The sequence below is a fragment of the Giraffa tippelskirchi genome, chromosome Y (assembly GCF_054371585.1).
Source record: "Giraffa tippelskirchi isolate mGirTip1 chromosome Y, T2T-mGirTip1v1.2.pri, whole genome shotgun sequence".
Lineage (NCBI taxonomy): Eukaryota > Metazoa > Chordata > Mammalia > Artiodactyla > Giraffidae > Giraffa > Giraffa tippelskirchi.
The window spans coordinates 10,106,857-10,125,326 of NC_137290.1; the positions used below are offsets into that span (position 1 = coordinate 10,106,857).

At 43.2% G+C, this 18,470-nt stretch overlaps 1 pseudogene across 1 annotated transcript in view; it reads left to right on the top strand.

Moving 5' to 3' along the window:
• Nucleotides 1-11,605: 11,605 nt before the first annotated feature.
• Nucleotides 11,606-18,470, top strand: part of LOC145537685 (zinc finger imprinted 2-like) — a 55,500-nt pseudogene continuing 48,635 nt past the window's right edge. Inside the window, exons 1-3 of the transcript XR_014076412.1 lie at nt 11,606-11,984; nt 15,133-15,236; nt 15,847-15,894. The product of XR_014076412.1 is annotated as a zinc finger imprinted 2-like (transcript). The remainder of the gene's footprint in view (nt 11,985-15,132; nt 15,237-15,846; nt 15,895-18,470) is intronic.

Here is an 18,470-nt window from a genome sequence, read left to right on the forward strand (position 1 = left end):
TGGTGTTAGAAAGTGTTCTAGTTTCATTCTTTTACAAGTGGCTGACCAGTTTTCCCAGCTCACTTGTTAAAGAGATTGTCTTTTCTCCATTGTATCTTCTTGCCTCCTTTGTCGAAGATAAGGTGTCCATAGGTGCGTGGATTTATCTCTGGGCTTTCTCTTTTGTTCCGTTGGTCTATGTTTCTGTCCTTTTGCCAGTACCATACTGTCTTGATGACTGTGGCTTTGTAGTAGAGCCTGAAGTCAGGCAGGTTGATTCCTCCATCTCCATTCTTCTTTCTCAACATTGCTTTGGCTATTCAAGGTTTTGGTATCATATTCCTTTTAAAAACAGATGAAGCTGAATTATTTTGAGTAAAATGTTAACACTTGCTTCTTTCAATGTAATGGAATTTTTAGGGGTAAAGACCTCAATATCTGCTGCCAAAACACTGGGGACAAAGAAAGAAGAGGAAAGATTCCTCTCCTGTTTTACCTCCAGTCAACGGATGTTTTGAATAAATTGCCTCACCATCATAAGCCCTCGTGTGAACTCATTTGTTTGCAGAGTCTTTCTATATATTCCACTTATCTAGAGGTTTTCTTGAGATTTTTGATAGAATATAAAGAAAGCAGAAGTATGCATTTGAAGTTAAGAAAAAGGGCTATTTTCTTACATATGATGCTCAAGTGTAGTTTTATTCTGTTTGGTAACATATACTCTTTTCATCATTTTGTGTTGCCACTGTATATAAAAAGGGCATTTCCAAAGTGAAGCCTTCAGAAGACAGGTTGGAGTCATAATGTTCAATTCATGTGATTAGAAGTTGCAGAAATTCTACACTAAGTAACACTCAATTTTATTAACATTGAATGTTTTGATCTGTTTGTGGAGAGTATTTTTACTCAGCATTTTAAATATTTCTCAAGTACAACCACCATTAAGAATAAAGTAAATAGATGAACCTTTACAGATAAAGTAGGTTATTTGTCCTTTCATTCTCAAAAGTCATATGCATTGTAACAATATAGTGCTGAATTTGCTGAGTAAAATAATCACATTGTATGCGTGAAAATCTCATTTCATAAGTAATTTCTATAAACTAATACTTTCATAAATTTGTCCCTTAGCTGTGATAAGGGAAAGGAAGGAACAGCCACTGAAAAATACAAGAAAGTGTTGCATTCAATATATTTTGGTCTTGCTTTGTGTCACTGGTGTATTTGTGTGTGTGTGTGGCGCATATTTTACTGCAAATTTAGACACTAATCTTGCTTTTTAACAGTGTGCTTTGAATGTATCCTCTGAATGAAATGAAATTCAGGGCTTGTTCAATGACCTCAATAAAATTTTACTCATGTGTAGTGAGAGACCATTCATCAAGTAATTTCTGAAACATATTCCTTTGGAGAATTTTTAGGGAATATACATTTAGCTGGTTTCTGTAATATAAAAAAGGGGAGTAAACATTTGGATGGTTTCATTTCACTTTGCTAGAGTTTTCTTTCCCAAGTTTGTACACTGAGTGTGTACATAGTTAAATCCGAGAAAAAAGTTCATGGATGTGTTTTTTGGTGCTTCATCTGTGGAGTTCCTGAGCACTTATATGCTGAACATATTTGAGATGGAGGACTAGTTTTAATAGTCTGAAGAAACAAACTTGAGAAGTTGACTTCATTGATAATCAAAACTTCCTGGTTATTTAGTCTTTTTACGTATCTTTCTTCAAGCCTTTGCCAAAAATACCAGAATCTGTGCACATGACATAGTGAAAAACTTCTCTGTGGATGTTCTCAAACAAACACGGGCTTGTCCAAAGATTTAATCTACACTTACATTGTGTTTGCTAGTTTTCATGGTCTGATTGTTTTACTCTTGTTTGTTTCTTGATTTCTGTTTTTATTTTCCTAAAAATTGTGTTCTGATACCCTAACCTCAGAAGATAATAGTATTTTGAAGCAGACCCTCTAGGATGTCATTATGCCACTGCGGGGGAACCCTTAGGAAAGGAGTTTCTACCCTTATGAAGGAGACCTCAGAGGGTTTGCCCTGAGCAGAGGCAGCAAGAACTCAGCAGTTTGCAAATCAGAGGAGGCTTCACCAGAACCCTAACCCTACCAGCACACTGATCCTAGACTTCCCATGTCTGGAAGTGAAACTTTCTGTTGTTGAGAAGCCAGTTTGTAGTATTCTGATATAAGAACTTGAATGAAGGGAAACACTGGTGACAACACATTTTTTTCTCTCTGTTTAGTAACTGTGAGGCATAGTGTTTCATCTTGAGTTTCTTCTGTACAATTTTCCATGGAAGAATTATTTTGATACATCTCATGTAGAAATTGTATAGGTAAAATTTGTGGGGGGTGGTGCCTAGGAAATTTATTCAAAATTGGATGCCCCATGTTACTTGGTGCTTCAAAGAGCGTGATCTCTTTTGCTTCCTCTCCAGTCACTTGAAACATTCCGTAAGATGCCCCGGAAGGGAAAACAAAGTAATATTTTAATGGAAACTTGACAGGTCCATTTTGTAGGATTTTAGAGTGTGGGAACACAGTTCTTGGCAACATAATTTGACACTACCCTCCTTCAAATCAGACTTTGTTTCATAGGTTCAGAAGATATGCAGGACCATGAACTCCAACACTGCAATTTCAGAAAGCAAACTTTCATATTTTAAAATTATTTTAACTGTAAGATATTAAATTTACATCAACCAGAGTCAGTCACTGGTACACACATATTCCCGCGCCCTGAACCCTCCTCCCCAGCCTATTGCTCTGTGTTGTCCCAAGCACTGGCTGTGGGTGCCCTGCGTCATGCACTGGACTTGGAATGGCCATCTGATTTTGTACGGTAATGTACATGTTTCAATGCTGTTCTCTCAAATTGTCCCACCATTGCCCTCTCCCACAGAGTCCAAAAGTCTGTTCTTCCCATGTCTGTCTCTTTGGCTGCTCTGCATGAAGGATCCCCGTGACCATCTCTCTAAATTGCATACATATACATTACTATACAGCATTTGTATTTCTCTTTCTGACTTTACTTCACTCTGTAGAACAGGCTCCTGTTTCCACACATCATTAGAACTGACCCAAAGCATTCCTTTTCACAGCTGAGTAATGGTCCATTGTATATATATATACCACAACTTCCTTATCCATTCACCTGCAATGGATATCTAGCAATATTGCTTCCATGTCCTAGCTATCGTAAATAGTGCTGAGATGAATATTGGGGTGCACGTGTCTCTTTCAGTTCTACTTTCCTTGGGGTGTATGTAAGCAGTGGGATTGCTGGCTCATATGGCAGTTTTGTTTCCAGGTTTTTAAGAACTCATACGCTTTATTGTGGCTATACTTGTTTGCATTCCTACGAACAGTGTAAGACCCTTACCTTTTCACTCCCTCTCCAGAATTTCATGTTTGAGATGTTTGGGTGATGGTCATTGTGCCCAGTGTCAGATGCCACTTCATTGTGGTTTTGACTTTCATCTCTCTGAAAATGAGTGATGTTGAGCATCTTTTGTGTGTTCATTCAGTTCAGTTCAGTTCAGTCGCTCAGTCGTGTCCTACTTTTTGCAACCCCATGAATCACAGCACGTCAGGCCTCCCTGTTCATCACCAACTCCCGGAGTTTACCCAAACCCATGTCCATCGAGTCGGTGATGCCATCCAACCATCTCATCCTCTGTCATCCCTTTCTCCTCCTGCCCCCAATCCTTCCCAGCATCAGGGTCTTTTCCAATGAGTCAACTCTTCACATCAGGTGGCCAAAGTGTTGGAGTTTCAGCTTCAACATCAGTCCTTCCAATGAACACCCAGGACTGATCTCCTTTAGGATGGATTGATTGGATCTTCTTGCAGGCCAAGGGACTCTCAAGAGTCTTCTCCAACACCACAGTTCAGAAGCATCAATTCTTCAGCACTCAGGCTTCTTCCCCCTCCAACTCTCACATCCATATGTGACTACTGGAAAAACCATAGCCTTGACTAGATGGACATTTGCTGGCAAAATAATGTGTCTGCTTTTAAATATGCTGTCTCGGTTGGTCATAAATTTCCTTGCAAGGAGTAAGTGCCTTTTTTTTTTTATTAAGTATTTATTTATTTATTTATTTATTTTTTCTTATAAATTTATTTATTTTAGTTGGGGGCTAATTACTTTACAATATTGTAATAGTTTTTGCCATACATTGACATGAATCAGTCATGGGTTTACATGTAGTGCCTTTTAATTTCATGGCTGCAGGCACCATCTGCAGTGATTTTGGAACCCCAAAAAATAAAGTCTGACACTGTTTCCACTGTTTTCCCATCTATTTTCCATGAAGTGATGGGACCGGATGCCATGATCTTTGTTCTCTGAATGTTGAGCTTTAAGCCAACTTTTCCACTCTCCTCTTTCACTTTCATCAAGAAGCTCTTTAGTTCTTTTTCACATTCTGCCATAAGGGTGGTGTCATCTGCATATGTGAGGTTATTGATATTTCTCCCAGAAATCTGGATTCCAGCTTGTACTTCATCCAGTCTGGCATTTCTCAGGATGTACTCTTATTAGATCTTAGGGATACTAATTTTAAAGAGACAACATAATAAATTGTGCAAAGCATAAAATATACACATACAATAAGAGTTGTACACAGTACAATGGAATATTAGCCATTAAAAAGAATGAAATAATGCCATTTGCAGCAACATGAATGGACCTAGAGATTGTCATAGCGAGTGAAGTAAATCAGACAGAGAAGGAGAAATATCATATGGCATCCCTCATATGTGGAATCTAAAATGAAATCATATAAATGAAGTTACAACACAGGAAGACTCTCAGACTTACAGAGCAAACTTATGGTTTGTTCTTATGGATAAACTCACAGATAATGAACAAAGTCCTACTGTTAGCACAGGAAACGTTGCTCAGTGTTACCTGGCACCTTGGATGGGAGGGGAATTTGGGGGAGAATGGATAAATATATACATATGGCTGAGTCCCTTCACAGTTTACCTGAAAGTATCACAACATTTTTAACTGGCTATACCTCAATACAAACAAAAAGTTTTTGTTTTTTTTTTTTTTTTTCAGTTGTATAAAGGTTTTTTTTTTTTTTTTTCAGTCGACTGAGTAAAATATTTGCATGGGAGCAAGAACCACGGAGGTAATGCCACATTCAGGGGGATGATTTTCCTTTTTGTCTTAATAATATTTTCTTTCAGCAAACGAAAATCAAGATTCAAATGTGCATAAATTGCTTTTATATGATTACATATTGTGCCATCTTAATATGTATGAATATATAATCCCTTTATCTACTCTTGCTGCTCTGATTTTAACATAAGGAGTTAGAAAACCATTTAAGACAATGTAACCTCCTACATATGCTCTCTTAAGAGGTGCTGCTAATAAATCGAACATGAAGTTTTTAACTTTTTATTTTATATTGGAGTATAGCCAGTTAACAATGCCATGATAGTTTCAGGCGGACAACAAAGGGACTCAGCTACAGATACACGCATATCAATTCTTCCCCAAATTCCCCTCACATCCAGGCTGCCACTGAACACTGAGCAGAGTTCCCTGTGCTCCACAACAGGTCCTTGTTGGTTCTCCATTTTAAATACAGCCGTGTGTACATGTCTGTCCCATGCTCCCTAACCATCCCTTCCCTGCATCCTTCCCCTCAGCAACCATAAGCTGAACATACAGCTTTTTCACACTTGACTCTGTGTCGCGCCCCTGGCAGGCACCCTGGACAAGACGCCCACACCTAAGAAAATATTTGTGAGTTACCTTCAGCCTAGAAAATATGAACAAGGGAGAAAAACAAGATCCAGAACAAGATATGAATTTCCAAGAAGTTGACGTGCACTTAAGGTATGTGTGTGACTTAGAGGTGGGAGTCTCCTGACCTCTGGATGTTTCATGTGGATTCTGAGAAAAATGTCTGCTTCTTTAATTAGATGGAAATGTACACAACAGAGAGCTTTGCATCAAGTCTGACATTTAGTGCATGACTCCCTGGGACCCTCCAAGCTGGGTTGTTGACCTATTTTTCCTCTGGACCCCAAGCTGTGTTAACTCCTCACTGACTTCTAATCCGGAATCAGCGATCCCTGTTGGGAACGTCCTTGTTGCTTCCCCCTTATCTCCATTCCTCCCTCAACCACTGTTATTTCTTACTTTTTGGGTGCTGTTGTTGTTCGTCACCGAGTCACGTCCACTTCTTTGCTACCCCACGGATGCAGCACGCCAGGCTTCCCTCTCCTTCGCCATCTCCCAAAGTTTGCTCACACCCACGTCCATTACTCAATGGACGGTGATGCCATCCAAACATCTCATCCTCTGCCACCTCCTTCTTCTCTTGCCGTCAGTCTTTCCCAGCCTCAGGTCTTTCCCAAGGAGTCCGCTCTTCACATCAGGTGGCCATAGTATTGGAGCTTCAGCTGCAATGTCAGTCCTTCCAATCAATATTCAGTGTTGATTTCTTTTAGGATTGACCGCTTTGATCTCCTTGCAGTCTAAGGGACTCTCAAGAGTCTTCTAATAAAATTGAAGCCAACAGATATAAACTGCCTGTATGGATCTCAGACACCACTTTAATCATTTGACATGTGATTGGGTTCAGGATACCTCACCCCAAAATATGGCACCTGGCATATTGAAGGTGAAGCAGTTTGAGAAAACAGCGGAAGGAAGAGGTTCACTCTCTTCCCCTTCCCCCTTCTTCCATGAAACAAGCCATAATCCCATCATGGGAGAGGTACCCTGCCTATAGCAGGAGGAAAGGAGCATTCTTATCTCCAAAGGGTGAGGAACACTTCCAAGAGGAAGCCTAACACACAGGCCTTGCTAAGTTTCTGCCAGCTTATTACACTCACCTCTTATTCCTTAACCGATCATATTCTTCCACAACTGTCCCCACCTCATCAAACCTAGTTTGAAATACTCAGGTCTGTTTCTTTAGGTCTTCATTTCCTTAGGAAGGCTCCTGCGTCACTTAAAACATATTAAAATAAGTTGTAAGCTTGTCTCCAGTTAATGTGTCTTTGTTGATTCATTTTCAGACGCACCCAGCGACCCTCAGCACGTGGAAGAAAACATTATCCACCTCTACATATTTTAATCCTTACATTTAGTAACTTGCTGTCCTTTTAGTCTAGAAGGACAGACTGAGGCTCAGAGAGCTTGAATGACCTCCAAATTGCAGGTTTTCAGATACAATACATAGAAGGGCACTTCTGGGGAATCCCCCACACCAGGGGTTTGTGAGCTGCACGTGTATACCTAAAATGCCATCACCAAATCTCAGGTCATAGGTTTTCTCTTAAGTTCTCTTCCTGGAGTTTTCTAGTTTTGGTGTTGCATTTGGGTGTCTGATCCACTTTGAGTTAGTTTTTGTCACAGGTATAAGACCAGTGTCAAGAATATTAACCATTATGCCATCATCACCATAATCAACATCACAATGACTAAAATACTTGTTGCACCTTTCACTATACTTTCCCTACATATCTCGAGGCCCTGATAAATGTTCTTTAGTTAAACACAAATGGCTCCTCAACACAGGAAAACGTATTCTACCTTGCTCCTGAAAAATTTTTCGACCCTAGTTTTGGAAAAACTGAAAAAGCATCCTATAACACTGAGAATGCAGGTTTGCTCACACAGGCTGGTGTGGGTCTGATAGGCAAGCATCTATGGAAGGCAGCTTTGAAATCTCTGTCAAAATGACACACACATGTGCACTGTGGCTCAACAATTCCACTGCAGGGGATTTATCTTCCCAGAAGGTTTCACACAGCAGCAGAACTGCTGAAGCTCATAGTTTTGCACAGAATACTGGTAGCAAAGGGCTGAAAACAACTCAACCACCCAGTAGTCAGGGATGGGGTAAATAAATCAAGTCACAACAACAGTACAACAGAAGTCAAACAGCTGTTCAAAAACAGTAGGCAAATTCTCTTTGTACTGATATGAAAAGGTCTCTGAGATAGGAAAAAATGAAGGCATAGAACAATGGGTACAGTCTGCCACCTTTTGTATAAAAAAGGTAGGAAATGAGACTATGAGTATTTTTGCAAACTAAAAATATTTCTACTCTATTTATACAAACATATAGTTACATATAATATGAATCTGTGTGACATCATGATATACTTGTTATAGTTGGTCAGTCGTGTCTGACTTTTTGAGACCCCATGGACTCGACAGTCCATGAAATTCTCCAGGTATGAATACTGGAGTGGATAGCTGTGCCCGTCTCCAGGGGGGCTTCCCTACCCAGGGATCGAACCCACGTCTGCCTGCGTTGAGGGTGGAATTTTCACCAGCTGAGCCACAAGGGAATCCCAAGAACATTGCAGTGGGTAGCCTATCCCTCCTGCAGTGGATCTTCCTGACCCAGGAATCCAACCAGACTCTCCGGCATCGCGGGCGGATTCTTTACCAACTGAGCTTCCAGGGAAGCCTTATATTGCTATCAAGGGAGTAATTATATTACTTAAGTACACATTTTAAGCTACAGTATGTACCACACTGTGTCACATTATAGGTTGTGTTACATCGTCACACTTCTTATTTAGAAAATATATTTTATATTTTAAACTATTTATATCTATTACAGGTAAATATCTACCGAATTTATAGTATAAATATGTATAATACGTATCAATGATAATGACATATATATGTGTATAACGCACATATGTATATACGCATATATCTCTATTTTCATATATACAAAGACACTGTGGAAGGACACTGAAAACATGTTCACGCTTTCATAATTATTCACAGTTGCATAATTATTCAGTTTAATAATCATACGTATTCAAATAATTGCACCGGTCACCTGAGTGTTCCGTGGTTTTATAGCATGAGAATTTCGTCGGTGGCACACACAAAGTGAGAAGGCTTTTCACTGCATACTGTTTATTTTGAAACCGTTTTAAACCACGTGCTGACTACTGCCAAAACTCGTAAAGCATCTAAAGGAAGTAGTCCTCCGGCCTCTCCCAGCCCTCTCTAGGCCGCGTGGTCCTCGCTGGTCCCCCCAGCGGAACCGGCCAGAAGCGGCCTGCGTTTTCTGCGCGGCGCTTTCTGCACCGGCCGTCCCACAGGGCGCATGCGCAGACCGCTGGTAGCGCCTGCCTGGCGGGTTTGCGCTGCAAGACCGAGGTGCAGAGGTTCGACCAGGCGAGGGTGTCCGTCTGCGAGGTGAGCGCGCGGCGGCCAGGGCCCGAACGCGAGGGAGGGGCCCTGGGGGTGAGGGCCCGGCTCGCGGGCAAGGAGGCACGGGCGTCCTTTCAGGGACGCCGGGGCAGACGCTCCTCTTCGCGGGGAAGTCGACGGAAAGGGAGGCGCGAAGTAGCGGCCCTGAGGGGAAGGGGTGCGGGAGGCCGCGCGGGCCAAGTCAACTCTGAGGAGGACGCGGCGGCCTCCCTGTTGCTCACGCCCCGGCTTCCTGTCAATGCTTCCCCAGCCGGAAGGCCTTCCACCCGCCCTCCTCCTCCCCCGTCGCACCTTCCTCCCCGTCCCAGGACCCCACAGCCCCTCCTTTTTTAGGGCCTCTTCGCTCTCACCCCCAAGAACGCGTTCCTTGGTCCCTGAGGACACTCCCCGTCCTCCTCTCGGACCCCTGCCCTCCCCTTCGAGGACCCCCACGGGCCTTCTCCTTCAGACACACCTGTTGGCCTCCTCAAGGACTCCCGCCCTAGAAAACCCTCCTTCCCCCTCGAGGACCCCTCCCTTTCCTTAACCCCCCCCCCGTTTGGAGGGGCCCCCAGTTTACCCCCTCAGAGACCCCCTGCCTTCCCCTCAGAACAGCTTCCTTCCTCCATGAGGACCTCCACCCTCCCCTTCGACGATGCCCCTCAGCCCTCTTCTTCTAGGACCCCACTCTCGCTCTCCCCCACCAGAACCACCCTTCTTCGCCTTTGAAGACCCCCGTTCCTCTCCAGACCCCCTGGCCCCTCCCCCCAGCCTCCCCCACATTCAAACTCCCCTTTTTTCTTAGGACCCCTCCTCTCCCCTCAACACAGTGCCCTCAGCCTTGGCCCTGCCATTATCCCTCCCCTCTGTCCTGCTCCTGCCTCTCTCCGAGCTCCACCCCCTTTATGTCAGAGGCGCTCCTTCCTTCAGCTCCCCCTTTACCTCCTGTCCCACCTTCCTCTGTGTTTTCCCCCTGGCTCTGGCCCACCTCTCCTCTCCCAGCCCTTACCCTCCCTCAGCCTTCCTGCGGTCCCCCACTTCTGCCCTGGCCCTGGTCCCTCCTTCCTGCCCCTCTTGCCTCAGACCTCCTCCCTCCATCACACCTCTCCTCTCTATATCCTTTCGCTCAGTCCTGGCCCCCTTCCTCTCCTTAGTTCTGCCTCTCCTTTCTGCTCCTCTGCCTCAGTCCCACCCCTTCTCTCTGGGCGCCTACTCCCTGGACACCTCTCCTAGCCCAGACTGGTTCTTCCTCTTTACCTTGCCCCCCTCCTCCTCCTCTGGTCCAGCTCTGCATTCTGCCTGGCCTTGCTTTCCTCCTTTCCCCATTCCTCAGCACTTCTCTTTTGGTGGCTCCCTTCAGTCCCTGCTTCCTCCTCCCACAGCCTCAGCTCACCTGGAATCTCTTGGCCTCCACTCCCTTCTCCCAGCACTTATTCCCATTTCTCTGAACTTTCTTCCCTACTCTGAAATCAAGGAACCCACCACCACTCATGGTTTTAGGGACTCTTTTGCTTTTTTCCCCCCAAGTGTTTAACATCAGCTGCTTTTATGCCTACTTTTCCCTCTCTGGGCGAGGAGAAGGGATTGTGACTCTTTGCTCTAGCTTGGGACCTGGCTAGCCTAGAGAAGCAGGTTGCCAGGATTTCACAGTCATTTCTGCTACTCCTTTGTCAGAATCTTATGCTGCAGCCTGTAGAGATGGAAATTCAGTGGGGGGTATCGTACATCCAAAAAAAGGAAGTAATAGCAAATTTTAAATTGATGGTAGGCGGATAAGTATTAAGAAAAAATCACAGTCTTCTCATACATTATCCCAGTCTAACTTCTAGCTAAAGAGTTAAAATGTTTAAATAAAAAATAAGAAAATAAATTTGCATTTTTAAGTGATCTCTGCCTTTTTGTTACAGGCTTGTTTGATTTCTTTATATTTTTTGCATAGGGATGCAGTCCTTTGTAGGATGAATGTATTGTAATGATCTTTCCTCATTTGTATTAACTCATTTTTAAAAGCATCTGCTTAGGTGGTTCATGAATTTGTTCAGTTCGTTGTGGTTTGGAGTTCAAGTCTCTTCCCTTCAGTGCCATTTCTGAGATTTTTCTAGCCTGTGTCTGTGCATCTTCTAGACCTGACGCCGTGACTGAGGCAAGAGCCGGTCTGTAGATATGCAAATCTGTGTGAATATTCATTTAGGCATTTGTGTGAAATGAGCTAACTTCCTTTGATTCGCATAACCTCTACTGTCCAGTTAAACTCTGCAAGCCATTTGTGAGTCTCTCTGTGTAGTTTCTGCAGATCCTAAGGTTTCTGACTCTCTTCTTCATCTGATAAAACTCAGCCCACCATCTTCCACAACAGTGTGCTTTGAAGCAGCCTGCCTTTTAGAGTATCTCCATCCTTTGAAGGGTCAAGCTGTAAAAATGCTCCATGTGAAAGAAGTTTTGGATATCTCGAGGAATACCCAGCTCGTTCATCTACGTGATGAAGAAGAAAATCGAGAAACCACCCCCATAAGAAACCCAGAGGCTCCAAGAGTTTCTCATCAAAACTTTAGGTCTTTTCAGCCCCTGTCGGTTACAGGACCTCACCAAGCTGTGAGCCAATTTCAGGAGCTCTGCTGGCGATGGCTGCAGCCAAAGAGCTGCACCACGGAGCAGATGATGGAGCAGCTGGTGCTGGAGCAGTTTCTGAACACGTTGCCAGGGGAGGTTCAGACATGAGCGAGGTCAAAGCAGCCCAAGAGCAGCAAGGAAGCAGGTGACCTGGTGGCAGACTTGATCCAAGCATGTGAGGAGGAAGGTGAGAGAGGGACTTTTTGAACTTTTGTTGTATGCCTGGCATGTAAGAGGGAGCTAAATAAAAACTTGTTCAATGAATGAATGAATGAATTTTGTAATCTCCAGTCTAATCTGCCTAATCCTATGTGAAATGAAAGAAACTTGAGATTTGGCTTTTGCTTTTCATGCTATTTTCGGAGAGTATGCCTTCTCTCTGCTCTGTTCCCCACGCTTCCACTTTTCATTTTGAGCCTAAACCTTAGTGTCAACACAAAACAATACACAGTCAAAAAAAAAAAAAGAGGGCATGCAGTGTGGGAGATAGGAGGCCCGAAATTTCAATTCTGTCAAAATTTGACTGGTGTCTTAGAAACTCAAAGTTACTCGATTGGAACTAAGGGCATCTCACTGGTGATAGAAGAAAGCCATTCACTCCCGATAGCCCTTTGGATGATATTGATACTAAAACCAAAGCTTTGTTTGTGTGTGTATATATATATATATATATATATATATACATATATATATAGACAAGGAGAGAAAGGCAAGGGAACAAGATGGGGATGTGGACCAGTGGGATGGGTTGATTACATTGAAAAATATAAAGAATCAAATTTGAAATAAACATGAGGGTCATGTATGGCTGAATGGTGATGTATCAAGGATTATGATTAGTCCAGTTTTGTGCACCTGCATTCATTAAAAGAATTTTGAAGAGGCTAAGAAAATTTGGAAATCCCAGCAGTGGCCACAGAACTGGAAGAGGTCAGTCTTTGTTCCAATCCCAAAAAAAGGCAATGCCAAAGAATGCTCAAACTAAGGCACAGTTGCACTCATCTCACATGCTAGTAAAGTAATGCTCAAGATTCTCCAAGCCAGGCTTCAGCAATACGTGAACCGTGAACTTCCAGATGTTCAAGTTGGTTTTAGAAAAAGCAGAGGAACCAGAGATCAAATTGCCAATATCCGCTGGATCATCAAAAAAGCAAGAGATTTCCATAAAAACCTCTATTTCTGCTTTATTGACTATGCCAAAGCTTTTGACTGTGTGGATCACAATAAAATGTGGAAAATTCTGAAAGAAATGGGAATACCAGACCATCTGACCTGTTTCTTGAGAAACCTGTATGCAGGTCAGGAAGCAACAGTTAGAACTGGACATGGAACAACAGACTGGTTCCAAATAGGAAAAGGAGTACGTCAAGGGTGTATATTGTCACCCTGCTTATTTAACTTATATACAGAGTACATCATGAGAAACACTGGGCTGGAAGAAACACAAGCTGGAATCAAGATTTCTGGGAGAAATATCAATAACCTCAGATATGCAGATGACACCACCCTTATGGCAGAAAGTGAAGAAGAATAAAGAGCCTCTTGATGAAGGTGAAAGGGGAGTGTGAAAAAGTTGGCTTAAAGCTCAACGTTCAGAAAAGCAGGATCATGGCATCTGGTCCCATCACTTCATGGGAAATAGATGGGGAAACAGTGGAAGCAGTGTCAGACTTTATTTTTTGGGCTCCGAAATCACTGCTGATGGTGATTGCAGCCATGAAATTAAAAGATGCTTACTCCTTGGAAGGAAGGTTATGGCCAACCTAGATAGCATATTTAAAAGCAGAGACATGACTTTGCCAACAAAAGTCCATCTAGTCAAGGCTATGGTTTTTCCAATGGTCATGTATGGATGTGAGAGTTGGACGGTGAAGAAAGCTGAGCGCCGAAGAATTGATGCTTTTGAACTGTGGTGTTGGAGAAGACTCCTGAGAGTCCCTTGGACTGCAAGGAGATCCAATCAATCCATCCTAAAAGAGATCAATCCTGGGTGTTCACTGGAAGGTCTGATGTTGAAGCTGAAACTCCAATACTTTGGCCACCACATGCGAAGGGTTGACTCATTGGAAAAGACCCTAATGTTGGGTAGGATTGGGGGCGGGAGGAGAAGGGGACGACAAAGGATGAGATGATTGGATGGCATCACCGACTCGACGGACATGGGTTTGGGTGGACTCCGGGAGTTGGTGATGGACAGAGAGGCCTGTTGTGCTGCGGTTCATGGGGTTGCAAAGAGCCGGACACGACTGAGCGACTGAACTGAATAGTAAACATGTTGGACACTTAAAATGTACTACATTGTAAATATTTTATAATAGTGTTTTACCTCTCTTAGTAGTTCTTGAGATAGGTATTACCCTCCTTCCACAGATGAGAAGACAGAGGCACAGGGAGATTGAATAACTTACCTGTGAACGTGTTCGTCGTTCAGTCGTGTCTGACTTTTTGACCCCATGGACTGTAGCCTGCCAGGCTCCTTGCCAGTGGAATTCTCCATGCAAAAAGACCGGAGTGGTTGTCATTTCTTTCTCCAAGGGATTACGTCTGAGCCACCAGGGAAGCCCAACTTGCCTGTGGTCCACAATTATTAAAATTAGTAATTGGCAGTAAGGATTCAGACCTCCGTCGCTGGCTCCAGAGTCTGTCATCTTATTAATCGTGGCTGTTAATACTGCCTCCATCGGACATAGGGCATATGGTCCCACAGAATTTTTAAACTTGGTCAAAGACACAGCCTTTGATGGAGCTGAAATTCAAGAGAGGGGAAAGAGCTTGCTAGGGTATGAGAAGAAACTATAGAATAGTGAAAGGTACTCTTGGAAAGAGACCACAAACAAGGAAGGACTTCAGGTTTCCTGAGGGAAGGTGGTGGTTGTCTTCTAGATCCCTGAGTGAAAAAGATGTAGTAATAAGAGTTGTGGTCTTTTTTTTTTTTACTACCTGCTTTGTGCCCCACACACAGCAGGTGTTTAACCCTTATAGGTGCCTGTAGAATTAGAGAGATCTTTGTAATTTTCATGTTACAATTGAGAAACTGATGTTCTCTGGTGACTAAATAGATGGTGAAGCTAGGACCATTGATACAAATGTAGAGGGAAGGTTTACTTTATTTGGAAGGCACTGAAAATCCATGGAAGCATTTAGAGGTGGGAGGTAACCAAACCTCTTTTCTGGAATTGCCACACTGAGCTGAGAAATGATTTTTTTGGTTTTTCTCTTGTCATAGGAAGTGCTGCTTCTGCCCATGGCAGGTGAGGGGTTGGCAGGCTACTCTCTGTGTCTGTGGGTGCTGCCAGACTGGACTCAACTCTGTGGTTATTCCTTCTCCCTTCTAGGTTTCTCTGCTCAGAACTGTGTCCTTGCAGAAGAGAGAAACACAAACCACCACCAAAAGAAGGACACAATGATGTCTGACAGGAAGCCATTTGTTAGATCTCAGGTGAGTCAGGTTTTCTTCTGACTTAGTTCTGCAGTGTGAGGAGCTCCCCTTTCTGATTTCTAGACCTCCTCTATCTAATTAAACATCCTCATTTCCTTAAAGTCTTTATGTAAACTTTACCTAACTGAGCCTTTCTTTCCCAGGCTTCTGTATCAGAATTTTCTTCTGACTCTTTGTATTTGATTTCCTGCTTTTTCTCACACTTATTGCCACCACCACATACCACATCTTTAATATTTTCTCTCTTTTCCCGTCTCTTGAATTAATTTTTCATTGTTTATTGTTCCATTATCTCTCCACTTTTGACTTAGTCAAAGCAACCCTGATGTGATTTGTACTACTATTATGCTCCTTTTTATAGATGAAATAACTGTTGTGAATTTTTAAAAATTTGCTCCTTAATGTTCTTGTTAAATCATGTTTTGAAACCTAGAAGAAGCTAATGTGTTGCACTTGCTTTAGAAAAAAATTCATGGGTGAGGGGAAGGCGTTTGACAGTTAGGAAAAGAAAGTGTTTACAAATGCTCCTTGAGGAAGAGCTAAGGGGAAGAGGGGTGAGAAACATTGTTCCAGGTCATCTGTTCCTGAGAATAGCCCTCTTTCCCTACAGTGTCTGTGTCTAGGATCTCAAGTGAAGATGCCCTCAGAGATGACTGAGGTAATAAAAGAGAATTTGTAAGTGGGTGGATTGTGACAACATGGGGGGCATCTGCCCCATCTAAGGGGCAGCTATGTTTCAGCATCAGCTGATGGCGCCATGTGAGAATGTGGACCCTGATGCCTAGATCTTCTGATTTTTTAAAGTGAAGTCAAAAAATCCAGCTAATAATATGAATTATACTAATATTTTGGTGTTGGCAACTAACAAATTTTGAAGAAAGAATAAAGAACACATGTGAGCCAAATAAACCCCTCTATAAAAGCTGGGCAGTCAGTACATGCTCTCTAGTTCGTTGATCTGCATAATGTTTCCATGAAAACACAAAAGACGTATATTAGTAAAATGGGTATCATGGTCTTCGGTAGTCTTCCAATACCTGCTTCTTACATTCACCTTTCTGTTACCAAGAATGTTGCATGTAACTGTAATTACTTAGTTTGTATTACTGGATTATTCTGAGGTGTGATTATGTGTGTGTTAGTCGCCCAGTGATCACGGTATCTGTTGCCATCACGTCATGGCAAATAGATGGGGAAAGAGTGGAAACCGTGGCTGACTTTATTTTTGGGGGCTCCCCAATCACTGTAGGTGGTGATTGCAGCCATGAAATTAAAAGACACTTACTCCTTGGAAGGAAGGTTATGACCAACCTAGACAGCGCATTGAAAAGCAGAGATGTTCCTTTGTCAACAAAGGTCCATCTAGTCAAGGCTATGGTTTTTCCAGGAGTCATGTATGATTGTGAGAGTTGATTGTAAAGAAAGCCAAGTGCCAAAGAATGGATGTTTTTGAACTGTGGTGTTGGAGAAGACTCGTGAGAGTCCCTTGGACTGCAGGGAGATCCTTCCAGTCCATCCTAAAGGAGATCAGTCCTGGGTGTTCACTGGGAGGACTGGTGTTGAGGCTGAAACCCCAGTCCTTTGGCCACCTGATGTAAAGAGGTGATGCACTGGAAAAGAACCTGTTTCTGGGAAAGATTGAGGGCAGGAGGAGAAGGGGATGACAGAGGATGAGATGGTTGGGTGGCACCACCAACTCCATGGACATGAGTTTGGGTAAACTCCGGGAGCTGGTGATGGACAGGGAGCCCTGGCGTGCTGCAGTTCATGGGGTCGTAAAGAGTCGGACACGACTGAGTGACTGATCTGAACTCCACTGAACTGAGTCGCTCAGTTGTGTCTGACTCATTGCAACCGCAGGGACTGTAGCCTGACAGTCTCCTATGTCCATGGAATTCTCTAGGTGAGTATACTAGAGTGGGTTGCCATTCCTTTTTCCATGGGATCTTCATGACTGAGGGATTGAACCTGGGTCTCCTGCATTGCAGGCAGATTCTTTACCATCTGAGCCACCAGGGGAGCCCCAATATCATCATACATTTATCTCTTCTACCATAAATGAGTGTTTGGGTCTTGCCTAGATTTTGGAGGTTATAAGACAGTACACATGAGCAGATACACCTAGGAAGAGGTATATTTCTGGACCCAAAAGTGGTTTACCAATTTACATTTCCCTGGTGGCTCAGACGATGAAGCATCTGCCTGCAACGCGGGAGACCTGGGTTCAATCCTTGGATCGAGAAGATCCCCTGGAGAAGGAAATGGCGACCCACTCCAGTACTCTTGTCTGGCAAATTCCATGGATGGGGGAGCCTGGTAGGCTGCAGTCCACGGGATCGCAAAGAGTCACACACAACTGAGCTCACACACAACTGAGCAACTTCACTTTTAGCATCTTTTAAGAGGTCTCAAAAGCCCACATTCTAAGATTTTCGTTGATGGCTCAGTCAGTAAACAATCTGCCTGCAGTGCAGGAGATGGAGGTTCAATCCTTGGTCAGAAAGATCCCCTGGAAAACAAATGGGAACCTGCTGTGTAGTATTCCTGCCTTGGAAATCCCATGGACAAAAGAGCTTGGCCACAGTGGATGGGTCTCAAAATTTTGAGTCAGGCACGACGGAGCAACTACACCACCACCACCACCAAGAGTCCCCCTTCTCGACAGTATTTGGTATTGTCCAACGTCTTAATTTTTGTCAGTTGAATGAGTATAAAGTCATACTTTGTCATTTTGAAATGCATTTTCTTATTATAAGATTGGCCATCTCTGCATATTTATGAGCTGTTTGTGTTTTGTGGATGAGTCACTGAGGCTTAACCTATCCACACTCACAGAGCTTGTAAGAGAGAACCAGAACGTAAACCCAACTGTCTCTTTTTCCTGGGATTGGGGTATACTGCTCAGCTTTTATTTGCATTTTTCTCTCTTTATTAAGGAACTTAAAAGGATCTTTCTCCTCCCACACAGATCTCTAGAAATTCGCAGCAGGAGCTGTCTTAGAAATATTCCCACTTCTCTCAGACTTCAAGACAAAAGAAAGATATGCTTATTTTTTCTCTTTCTTTTCTATGTTTTAAATTATGAAACTATGATAACACATTTACAGGAGGCTTGGAGAGTTCAGAACAAAGTTACATATAGTTCCACTATGTGGTGGTTGGTGGTTTAGTCGCTAAGTCATGTCGAGTTCTTGTGACTGCATGGACTGTAGCCTGCAAGGTTCCTCTGTCCAT